This window comes from Betta splendens, chromosome 14, assembly GCF_900634795.4.
Source record: "Betta splendens chromosome 14, fBetSpl5.4, whole genome shotgun sequence".
Lineage (NCBI taxonomy): Eukaryota > Metazoa > Chordata > Actinopteri > Anabantiformes > Osphronemidae > Betta > Betta splendens.
The window spans coordinates 17,158,182-17,170,289 of record NC_040894.2 but is presented as its reverse complement, the minus strand read 5'-3'; the positions used below and the strand labels follow the sequence as shown (position 1 = coordinate 17,170,289).

General features: G+C 43.1%; 7 non-coding genes across 7 annotated transcripts; 2 read left to right on the top strand and 5 right to left on the bottom strand.

Moving 5' to 3' along the window:
* Positions 1-1,114: 1,114 nt before the first annotated feature.
* trnav-aac (transfer RNA valine (anticodon AAC)) lies at positions 1,115-1,187 on the bottom strand. Its single transcript has one exon. It is a non-coding gene; the product is annotated as a tRNA-Val (tRNA).
* A 244-nt stretch (positions 1,188-1,431) lies between these two features.
* On the top strand, positions 1,432-1,503 carry trnad-guc (transfer RNA aspartic acid (anticodon GUC)). The gene has a single exon. It is a non-coding gene; the product is annotated as a tRNA-Asp (tRNA).
* Positions 1,504-2,531: 1,028 nt separating this feature from the next.
* Positions 2,532-2,604, bottom strand: trnav-aac (transfer RNA valine (anticodon AAC)). The gene has a single exon. It is a non-coding gene; the product is annotated as a tRNA-Val (tRNA).
* A 245-nt stretch (positions 2,605-2,849) lies between these two features.
* Positions 2,850-2,921, top strand: trnad-guc (transfer RNA aspartic acid (anticodon GUC)). The gene has a single exon. It is a non-coding gene; the product is annotated as a tRNA-Asp (tRNA).
* A 1,632-nt stretch (positions 2,922-4,553) lies between these two features.
* trnav-uac (transfer RNA valine (anticodon UAC)) lies at positions 4,554-4,626 on the bottom strand. The gene has a single exon. It is a non-coding gene; the product is annotated as a tRNA-Val (tRNA).
* A 1,347-nt stretch (positions 4,627-5,973) lies between these two features.
* Positions 5,974-6,046, bottom strand: trnav-aac (transfer RNA valine (anticodon AAC)). The gene has a single exon. It is a non-coding gene; the product is annotated as a tRNA-Val (tRNA).
* A 3,979-nt stretch (positions 6,047-10,025) lies between these two features.
* trnav-uac (transfer RNA valine (anticodon UAC)) lies at positions 10,026-10,097 on the bottom strand. Its single transcript has one exon. It is a non-coding gene; the product is annotated as a tRNA-Val (tRNA).
* Positions 10,098-12,108: the final 2,011 nt, after the last annotated feature.

The window sequence follows — 12,108 nt, the reverse complement described above, 5'->3', positions numbered from 1 at the left end:
AAATGGCAAGTTTGACCCTTGTTAGTATAGTGGCCGGTATCTCCGCTTGTCACGCGCAAGACCAGGGTTCGATTCCCTGACGGGGAGTGTTTTTCTTTTTCATCCCACAACATGACGCATGAATTTACTTTCTTTTATAAAAAAACAGCTGAGGATTGCTGCTTTTGACTACCACAAAGTAACTCTTTTTTGCTGGAGTAGCTCAGGCGGGAGAGTGTTAGGATGAAGATCTGCATCCTTCGGTCCATCCCAGGTTTCAGCAACAGATGTCCAAACTCAGAGATGCAAAACGCAACCATGTCCTCACGTTTGATTTGTTGCTTTTTAGAAGAATCGACAGATCATGTGCCATGCATTTCTACTTCATAGATATTTTGAACATGGCTACAGTGGCATAAAAATTACCCCTGCATGGAGAAAGTCGAAAGAAAAACTTACCTTTTTCTGCCTGGCATCAAACAAGTGACCTTTTGCGTGTGAAGCAAACGTGATAACCACTACATGACAGAAACCCATACCATGTTGCACATTGACTTCCTCTTTAAGCAGAATCTTTGACTCACTTTTTGAACAACATGACTTTGTGTTGCTCGTGCCTTGTCAGCAAGACGTGAAGGTTCCTGGACAGAAAATGGTCTAGTGCAGCCTTAAACCCTAACAGCTCTATGATCTGCATTCCATCACACACTGCTCTGGCCAGACACACCAACAATGGCAGCCACCCAGGATGGCTGCAACAGCTGACTGCTCTCTTCTCAAGACCCTTTTGCCCCCTTAATTATAGATTCTTCTCAAGCCAAATTAGTGCGCCAGAGCATGCTAGCGAAAAATGGAGCCACTGACAACCCTCCACTGCAGTGTCTCTAGGAGCTTTGGAGTTCTGCCAGGTAAACATTTTGTGTTCAGGTGCGTTTCAAAGTGAAAAGCAACCAATGATAGCCTGTCTTTTTGAAATGTTGACAGGACAGTCCTTTAGTGAACATAGATTTGCTAGTGCACTTTGCCATATCCTGGGACTCTTTAACAGGAAATGCAGTTCCGACTGGCCATCTTGTGAACGCTCATGGTGTGTCACACACATTGATTATCTACAACAGGCAAAACATTACGTGAAAGTTTCGGCCTGGTTTCGAACCAGGGGCCTTTTGCGTGTTAGGCAAACGAGATAACCACTACACTACAGAAACCTAACAGGGATTGAGAGACAGTTCTTGAGGAAGGAGCGTTCGAAAAAAACTTGTTGCATTTGTCGACTATGCTTTCCATGGGTACATGTGAATCAATAGAGCTAAAGCGGAGCCTCCAAATGTTTTTGGTCACTTTGGAAAGTACTTGAACCACAAATTTGCTGTGTTGCAGCCTAAATTCCACACAAAAATTGTGTGTCAAGTGTGACTTGGTGTCCTACATTCCACAAATTGGCAAATTTGGTCCTCGTTAGTATAGTGGCCAGTATCTCCGCTTGTCACGCGGAAGACCAGGGTTCGATTCCCTGACGGGGAGTGTTTTACTTTGTCATCCCACCACATGACGCATGAATTTACTTTCTTTTATAAAAAAAACAGCTGAGGATTGCTCCTTTTGACTACCACAAAGTAACTCTTTTTTGCTGGAGTAGCTCAGGCGGGAGAGTGTTAGGATGAAGATCTGCATCCTTCGGTCCATCCCAGGTTTCAGCAACAGATGTCCAAACTCTGAGATGCAAAACGCAAACATGTCCTCACGTTTGATTTGTTGCTTTTTAGAAGAATCGCCAGATCATGTGCCATGCATTTCTACTCCATAGATATTTTGAACATGGCTACAGTGGCATAAAAATTACCCCTGCATGGAGAAAGTTGAAAGAAAAACTTACCTTTTTCTGCCTGGCATCAAACAAGTGACCTTTTGCGTTTGAAGAAACGTGATAACCACTACATGACAGAAACCCATACCATGTTGCACATTGACTTCCTCGTTAAGCAGAATCTTTTACTCACTTTTTGAACAACATGACTTTGTGTTGCTCGTGCCTTGTCAGCAAGACGTGAAGGTTCCTGGACAGAAAATGGTCTAGTGCAGCCTTAAACCCTAACAGCTCTATGATCTGCATTCCATCACACACTGCTCTGGCCAGACACACCAACAATGGCAGCCACCCAGGATGGCTGCAACAGCTGACTGCTCTCTTCTCAAGACCTTTTTGCCCCCTTAATTATAGATTCTTCTCAAGTCCAAATTAGTGCGCCAGAGCATGCTAGCAAAAAGTGGAGCCATTCACAACCCTCCCTTGCAGTGTCTCTAGGAGCTTTGGAGTTCTGCCAGGTAAGCATTTTGTGTTCAGGTGCGTTTCAAAGTGAAAAGCAACCAATGATAGCCTGTCTTTTTGAAATGTTGACAGGACAGTCCTTTAGTGAACATAGACTTGCCAGTGCACTTTGCCATATCCCGGGACTCTTTCACAGGAAATGCAGTTCCAATTGGCCATCTTGTGAACGCTCATGGACTGTCACACACATTGATTATCTACATCGGACAAAACATTACGTGAAAGTTTCTGCCTGGTTTCGAACCAGGGGCCTTTTGCGTGTTAGGCAAATGTGATAACCACTACACTACAGAAACCTGACAGGGCTTTGAGAGACCGTTCTTGAGGAAGGAGCGTTAGAAAAAAACTTGTTGCATATGTCGACTATGCTTTCCATGGGTACATGTGAATCAATAGAGCTAAAGCGGAGCCTCCAAATGTTTTTGGTCTCTTTGGAAAATACTTGAACCACAAACTTGCTTTGTTGCAGCTTAAATTCCACAAAAAAAATGTGTGTCAAGTGTGACTTGGTGTCCTACAGACCACAAAATGGCAAGTTTGCTCCTCGTTAGTATAGTGGCCAGTATCTCCGCTTGTCACGCGGAAGACCAGGGTTCGATTCCCTGACGGGGAGTGTTTTTCTTTGTCATCCCACCACATGACGCATGAATTTATTTTCTTTTATTAAAAAAACAGCTGAGGATTGCTGCTTTTGACTACCACAAAGTCACTCTTTTTTGCTGGAGTAGCTCAGGCGGGAGAGTGTTAGGATGAAGATCTGCATCCTTCGGTCCATCCCAGGTTTCAGCAACAGATGTCCAAACTCTGAGATGCAAAACGCAACCATGTCCTCATGTTTGATTTGTTGCTTTTTAGAAGAATCGACAGATCATGTGCCACGCATTTCTACTATATAGATATTTTGAACATGGCTACAGTGGCATAAAAATTGCCTATGCATGGAGAAAGTTAAAAGAAAAACTTACCTTCTTTCTGCCTGGCATCAAACAAGGGACCTTTTGCGTGTGAAGCAAACGTGATAACCAATACATGACAGAAACCCATACCATGTTGCACATTGACTTCCTCTTTAAGCAGAATCTTTGACTCACTTTTTGAACAACATGACTTTGTGTTGCTCTTGCCTTGTCAGCAAGAGGTGGAGGTTCCTCGACAGGAAATGGTCTAGTGCAGCCTTAAACCCTAACAGCTCTATGATCTGCATTCCATCACACACTGCTCTGGCCAGACACACCAACAATGGCAGCCACCCAGGATGGCTGCAACAGCTGACTGCTCTCTTCTCAAGACCCTTTTGCCCCCTTAATTATAGATTCTTCTCAAGTCCAAATTAGTGCACCAGAGCATGCTAGCAAAAAGTGGAGCCATTGACAACTGTTATGGGAAAAATTGTCTCTTTCTTATTTCTATGTCTCTTCCTTACTTCTATGCAGTTATTATATGATTTATGACTTATGTTCTGCAATTAATATCTTATGTTTTGCCTTACTGTATGCATTTGACATTTCACCTACATTGTTCAATGGTTGTCTCTGCCTGATAGACTCTCAACTCTAGCTCCCAAACCCAAGGTCAGGGAGTTGTGTCCCTGTCTGTTGAGACTTGGTGCTCCTTTCTCACAGATAGTTGGACATCAGCAATGCAGGTGTGAGAATGTAAATATCTTAACACACACTGCGACAGGGAGGAGATGGTGCATGTAATTTGATTGGGTTAGAAAGACATTCCACCCTAGTCGGACAGAGAAGCTAAAAGGCAGAAGCAACTTGAAGATCGTGGGCTCTTTGCATCAAACCTTTGTGGTGCGTGCACTGATCTCCCCAGCTGGTTTTTGGTTTGTTTATGTGCACGATCAACATCCATGCTTTTTATTTGCTTTCCCCATTATTTTTATTTTCTTTATTATTTCAATAAATCGCACAAAAAGACAACTCTCTCTCATCTACTTCTTTATGGAAAATTTTCCACCACAACAACCCTCCTCTGCAGTGTCTCTAGGAGCTTTGGAGTTCTGCCAGGTAAGCATTTTGTGTTCAGGTGCGTTTAAAAGTGAAAAGCAACCAATGATAGCCTGTCTTTTTGAAATGTTGATAGGACAATACTTTAGTGAACATAGACTTGCCAGTGCACTTTGCCATATCCTGGGACTCTTTCACAGGAAATGCAGTTCCGACTGACCATCTTGTGAACGCTCATGGACTGTCACACACATTGATTATCTACATCGGACAAAACATTAGGTGAAAGTTTCTGCCTGGTTTCGAACCAGGGGCCTTTTGCGTGTAAGGCAAACGTGATAACCACTACACTACAGAAACCTGACATGACTATGAGAGACAGTTCTTGAGGAAGGAGCGGTCCAAAAAAACTTGTTGAAAGTGCCGACTATGCTTTCCATGGGTACATGTGAATCAATGGAGCTAAAGCGGAGCCTCCAAATGTTTTTGGTCACTTTGGAAAATACTTTAACCACAAATTTGCTTTGTTAAAGCCTAATTTCCACACAAAAAATGTGTGTCAAGTGTGACTTGGTGTCCTACAGACCATAAAATGGCAAATTTGGTCCTTGTTAGTATAGTGGCCAGTATCTCCGCTTGTCACGTGGAAGACCAGGGTTCGATTCCCTGACGGGGAGTGTTTTTCTTTGTCATCCCACCACATGACGCATGAATTTATTTTCTTTTATTAAAAAAACAGCTGAGGATTGCTGCTTTTGACTACCACAAAGTCACTCTTTTTTGCTGGAGTAGCTCAGGCGGGAGAGTGTTAGGATGAAGATCTGCATCCTTCGGTCCATCCCAGGTTTCAGCAACAGATGTCCAAACTCTGAGATGCAAAACGCAACCATGTCCTCATGTTTGATTTGTTGCTTTTTAGAAGAATCGACAGATCATGTGCCACGCATTTCTACTATATAGATATTTTGAACATGGCTACAGTGGCAAAAAAAATGCCTATGCATGGAGAAAGTTAAAAGAAAAACTTACCTTCTTTCTGCCTGGCATCAAACAAGGGACCTTTTGCGTGTGAAGCAAACGTGATAACCACTACATGACAGATACCCATACCATGTTGCACATTGACTTCCTCTTTAAGCAGAATCTTCGACTCACTTTTTGTACAACATGACTTTGTGTTGCTCTTGCCTTGTCAGCAAGACGTGGAGGTTCCTTGACAGGAAATGGTCTAGTGCAGCCTTAAACCCTAACAGCTCTATGATCTGCATTCCAACACACACTGCTCTGGCCAGACACACCAACAATGGCAGCCACCCAAGATGGCTGCAACAGCTGACTGCTCTCTTCTCAAGACCCTTTTGCCCCCTTAATTATAGATTCTTCTCAAGTCCAAATTAGTGCGCCAGAGCATGCTAGCGAAAAATGGAGCCATTGACAACCCTCCACTGCAGTGTTTTTAGGAGCTTTGGAGTTCTGCCAGGTAAGCATTTTGTGTTCAGGTGCGTTTCAAAGTGAAAAGCAACCAATGATAGCCTGTCTTTTTGAAATGTTGAAAGGACAGTCCTTTAGTGAACATAGATTTGCTAGTGCACTTTGCCATATCCTGGGACTCTTTAACAGGAAATGCAGTTCCGACTGGCCATCTTGTGAACGCTCATGGTGTGTCACACACATTGATTATCTACAACAGGCAAAACATTACGTGAAAGTTCCGGCCTGGTTTTGAACCAGGGGCCTTTTGCGTGTTAGGCAAACGAGATAACCACTACACTACAGAAACCTGACAATGTTTTGAGAGACAGTTCTTGAGGAAGGAGCGTTCGAAAAAAACTTGTTGCATATGTCTACTATGCTTTCCATGGGTACATGTGAATCAATAGAGCTAAAGCGGAGCCTCCAAATGTTTTTGGTCACTTTGGAAAATACTTGAACCACAAACTTGGTGTATTGTAGCCTAAATTCTACACAAAAATTGTGTGTCAAGTGTGACTTGGTGTCCTACAGACCACAAAATGGCAAGTTTGCTCCTCGTTAGTATAGTGGCTGGTATCTCCGCTTGTCACGCGGAAGACCAGGGTTCGATTCCCTGACGGGGAGTGTTTTTCTTTGTCATCCCACCACATGGCGCAGGAATTTACTTTCTTTTATAAAAAAAAAAACAGCTGAGGATTGCTGCTTTTGACTACCACAAAGTCACTCTTTTTTGCTGGAGTAGCTCAGGCGGGAGAGTGTTAGACTGAAGATCTGCATCCTTCGGTCCATCCCAGGTTTCAGCAACAGATGTCCAAACTCTGAGATGCAAAACGCAACCATGTCCTCACGTTTGATTTGTTGCTTTTTAGAAGAATCGACAGATCATGTGCCATGCATTTCTACTTCATAGATATTTTGAACATGGCTACAGTGGCATAAAAATTACCCCTGCATGGAGAAAGTTGAAAGAAAAACTTACCTTTTTCTGCCTGGCATCAAACAAGTGACCTTTTGCGTGTGAAGAAACGTGATAACCACTACATGACAGAAACCCATACCATGTTGCACATTGACTTCCTCTTTAAGCAGAATCTTTGACTCACTTTTTGAACAACATGACTTTGTGTTGCTCGTGCCTTGTCAGCAAGACGTGAAGGTTCCTGGACAGAAAATGGTCTAGTGCAGCCTTAAACCCTAACAGCTCTATGATCTGCATTCCATCACACACTGCTCTGGCCAGACACACCAACAATGGCAGCCACCCAGGATGGCTGCAACAGCTGACTGCTCTCTTCTCAAGACCCTTTTGCCCCCTTAATTATAGATTTTTCTCAAGTCCAAATTAGTGCGCCAGAGCATGCTAGCAAAAAGTGGAGCCATTGACAACTGTTATGGGAAAAATTGTCTCTTCCTTATTTCTATGTCTCTTCCTTACTTCTATGCAGTTATTATATGATTTATGACTTATGTTCTGCAATTAATATCTTATGTTTTGCCTTACTGTATGCATTTGACATTTCACCTACATTGTTCAATGGTTGTCTCTGCCTGATAGACTCTCAACTCTAGCTCCCAAACCCAAGGTCAGGGAGTTGTGTCCCTGTCTGTTGAGACTTGGTGCTCCTTTCTCACAGATAGTTGGACGTCAGCAATGCAGGTGTGAGAATGTAAATATCTCAAGACACACTGCGACAGGGAGGAGATGGTGCATGTAATTTGATTGGGTTAGAAAGACATTCCACCCTAGTCGGACAGAGAAGCTAAAAGGCAGAAGCAACTTGAAGATCGTGGGCTCTTTGCATCAAACCTTTGTGGTGCGTGCACTGATCTCCCCAGCTGGTTTTTGGTTTGTTGACGTGCACGATCAACATCCATGCTTTTTATTTGCTTTCCCCATTATTTTTATTTTCTTTATTATTTCAATAAATCGCACAAAAGGACAACTCTCTCTCATCTACTTCTTTATGGAAAATTTCCACCACAACAACCCTCCTCTGCAGTGTCTCTAGGAGCTTTGGAGTTCTGCCAGGTAAGCATTTTGTGTTCAGGTGCGTTTAAAAGTGAAAAGCAACCAATGATAGCCTGTCTTTTTGAAATGTTGACAGGACAGTCCTTTAGTGAACATAGACTTGCCAGTGCACTTTGCCATATCCCGGCACTCTTTCACAGGAAATGCAGTTCCAATTGGCCATCTTGTGAACGCTCATGGACTGTCACACACATTGATTATCTACATCGGACAAAACATTACGTGAAAGTTTCTGCCTGGTTTCGAACCAGGGGCCTTTTGCGTGTAAGAAAACGAGATAACCACTACACTACAGAAACCTGACAATGTTTTGAGAGACAGTTCTTGATGAAGGAGCATTTCAAAAAAACTTGATGCAAGTGCCGACTATGCTTTCCATGGGTACATGTGAATCAATAGAGCTAAAGCGGAGCCTCCAAATGTTTTTGGTCTCTTTGGAAAATACTTGAACCACAAATTTGCTTTGTTGCAGCTTAAATTCCACAAAAAAATTGTGTGTCAAGTGTGACTTGGTGTCCTACAAACCACAAAATGGCAAGTTTGACCCTTGTTAGTATAGTGGCCAGTATCTCCGCTTGTCACGCGGAAGACCAGGGTTCGATTCCCTGACGGGGAGTGTTTTTCTTTGTCATCCCACCACATGGCGCATGAATTTACTTTCTTTTATAAAAAAAAAAACAGCTGAGGATTGCTGCTTTTGACTACCACAAAGTGACTCTTTTTTGCTGGAGTAGCTCAGGCGGGAGAGTGTTAGACTGAAGATCTGCATCCTTCGGTCCATCCCAGGTTTCAGCAACAGATGTCCAAACTCTAAGATGCAAAACGCAACCATGTCCTCACGTTTGATTTGTTGCTTTTTAGAAGAATCGACAGATCATGTGCCATGCATTTCTACTATACAGATATTTTGAACATGGCTACAGTGGCATAAAAATTGCCCCTGCATGGAGAAAGTTGAAAGAAAAACTTACCTTCTTCTGCCTGGCATCAAACAAGGGACCTTTTGCGTGTGAAGCAAACGTGATAACCACTACATGACAGAAACCCATACCATGTTGCACATAAACTTCCTCTTTAAGCAGAATCTTCGACTCACTTTTTGAACAACATGACTTTGTTTTGCTCGTGCCTTGTCAGCAAGACGTGAAGGTTCCTGGACAGAAAATGGTCTAGTGCAGCCTTAAACCCTAACAGCTCTATGATTTGCATTCCAACACACACTGCTCTGGCCAGACACACCAACAATGGCAGCCACCCAAGATGGCTGCAACAGCTGACTGCTCTCTTCTCAAGACCCTTTTGCCCCCTTAATTATAGATTCTTCTCAAGTCCAAATTAGTGCGCCAGAGCATGCTAGCAAAAAGTGGAGCCATTGACAACTGTTATGGGAAAAATTGTCTCTTCCTTATTTCTATGTCTCTTCCTTACTTCTATGCAGTTATTATATGATTCATGACTTATGTTCGGCAATTAATATCTTATGTTTTGCCTTACTGTATGCATTTGAGATTTCACCTACATTGTTCAATGGTTGTCTCTGCCTGATAGACTCTCAACTCTAGCTCCCAAACCCAAGGTCAGGGAGTTGTGTCCCTGTCTGTTGAGACTTGGTGCTCCTTTCTCACAGATAGTTGGACGTCAGCAATGCAGGTGTGAGAATGTAAAATATCTTAACACACAGCTGTGACAGGGAGGAGATGGTGCAATGTAATTGATTGGGTTAGAAAGACCATTCCACCCGAGTCGGACAGAGGAAGCTAAAAAGGCAGAAGCAACTTGAAGATCGTGGGCTCTTTTGCATCAAACCTTTGTGGTGCGTGCACTGATCTCCCCAGCTGGTTTTTGGGTTTGTTGATGTGCACGATCAACATCCTGCTTTTTATTTGCTTTCCCCATTATTTTATTTTCTTTATTATTTCAATAAATCGCACAAAAGGACAACTCTCTCTCATCTACTTCTTTATGGAAAAATTTCCACCACAACAACCCTCCTCTGCAGTGTCTCTAGGAGCTTTGGAGTTCTGCCAGGTAAGCATTTTGGTGTTCAGGGTGCGTTTAAAAGTGAAAAGCAACCAATGATAGCCTGTCTTTTTGAAATGTTGACAGGACAATCCTTTAGTGAACATAGACTTGCCAGTGCACTTTGCCATATCCTGGGACTCTTTCACAGGAAATGCAGTTCCGACTGGCCATCTTGTGAACGCTCATGGACTGTCACACACATTGATTATCTACATCGGACAAAACATTAGGTGAAAGTTTCTGCCTGGTTCGAACCAGGGGCCTTTTGCATGTAAGGCAAACGTGATAACCACTACACTACAGAAACCTGACATGGCTTTGAGAGACAGTTCTTGAGGAAGGAGCGGTCCAAAAAAACTTGTTGAAAGTGCCGACTATGCTTTCCATGGGTACATGTGAATCAATGGAGCTAAAGCGGAGCCTCCAAATGTTTTTGGTCACTTTGGATAATACTTGAACCACAAACTTGCTTTGTTGCAGCTTAAATTCCACACAAACATTGTGTGTCAAGTGTGACTTGGTGTCCTACAGACCACAAAATGGCAAGTTTGACCCTTGTTAGTATAGTGGCCAGTATCTCCGCTTGTCACGCGGAAAACCAGGGTTCGATTCCCAGACGGGGAGTGTTTTTCTTTGTCATCCCACCACATGACGCATGAATTCACTTTCTTTTATTAAAAAAACAGCTGAGGATTGCTGCTTTTGACTACCACAAAGTCACTCTTTTTTGCTGGAGTAGCTCAGGCGGGAAAGTGTTAGACTGAAGATCTGCATCCTTCGGTCCATCCCAGGTTTCAGCAACAGATGTCCAAACTCTGAGATGCAAAACGCAACCATGTCCTCACGTTTGATTTGTTGCGTTTTAGAAGAATCGACAGATCATGTGCCATGCTTTTCTACTATACAGATATTTTGAACATGGCTACAGTGGCATAAAAATTGCCCCTGCATGGAGAAAGTTGAAAGAAAAACTTACCTTCTTCTGCCTGGCATCAAACAAGGGACCTTTTGCGTGTGAAGCAAACGTGATAACCACTACATGACAGAAACCCATACCATGTTGCACATTGACTTCCTCTTTAAGCAGAATCTTCGACTCACTTTTTGAACAACATGACTTTGTGTTGCTCTTGCCTTGTCAGCAAGAGGTGGAGGTTTCTCGACAGGAAATGGTCTAGTGCAGCCTTAAACCCTAACAGCTCTATGATCTGCATTCCAACACACACTGCTCTGGCCAGACACACCAACAATGGCAGCCACCCAGGATGGCTGCAACAGCTGACTGCTCTCTTCTCAAGACCCTTTTGCCCCCTTAGTTATAGATTCTTCTCAAGTCCAAATTAGTGAAAAGCAACCAATGATAGCCTCTCTTTTTGAAATGTTGACAGGACAGTCCTTTAGTGAACATAGTCTTGCCAGTGCACTGTTGGGGATATGCGAGGAGGACAAATTATAATAATTGGATTTATAGCTCCTGAGTGGAGATACCAATTATGTTTATAATTTAGATTCACAAATCTTGGTTATTAGCTTACATATATATATAACTATATGACAAATGTCTATAGTTTGGTAAGTTAAACACATACTATTATTGATTTAATAATTATTAATTAATTTAACGATTACTTAATTTACAGGGCACCACCCTGTTACCAGGGACTCATAACCGATTTGGAATAGCCAATACAGTCTCATTTGTATTTAAGTTGGTTGAAGGATGAACTCCGTACCATAGCCGACTCAATTCACTAGTGCTGCAAAACCATGTACAAATAAGAAGTGTGCAGTGGTTGGAACGTGCGCTTGGTGTGGTCGCAGAAGAGACAGAGCACCGCAACAGTAACACAATAAAGCACTTAAGCTAGCGAATTTACAGGTTACAACACTTCAATGTGCACCTCTTAGATTCACGTAGATCGGTAACGGCGTTACAGTCACATGATCGCGGAAATGCACAGTGGTCAGATCGCGTGTGCAGGAAAAGAAACAACACAACAATAAAACAATTACTGATACCCTAAGAGTTCTACTCTGCTAACCGTGTGTTTGGTCACGCCCGTCCTATTGTTTGGTCCAATCGGGACGGCTGACGTCCAAGTTCTTCCGGCTGACGTCCAAATTTCTTCTCCGCTTGTCGCTTATGTCAGCGGGAGTTGGATGTCAGCGGGGGAGCCAAGTATGGGTCCCCAGCCTGGCGCCTGGTTTTGGCGCTGAGATTTGAAATCTCTTTGTTCTCACTCACTACTATCAGGATGAGGACTTTACATATGCAGGCCCGCAGTGCCTCCTTTGTCTGAGCATGTGGGACCTTAATA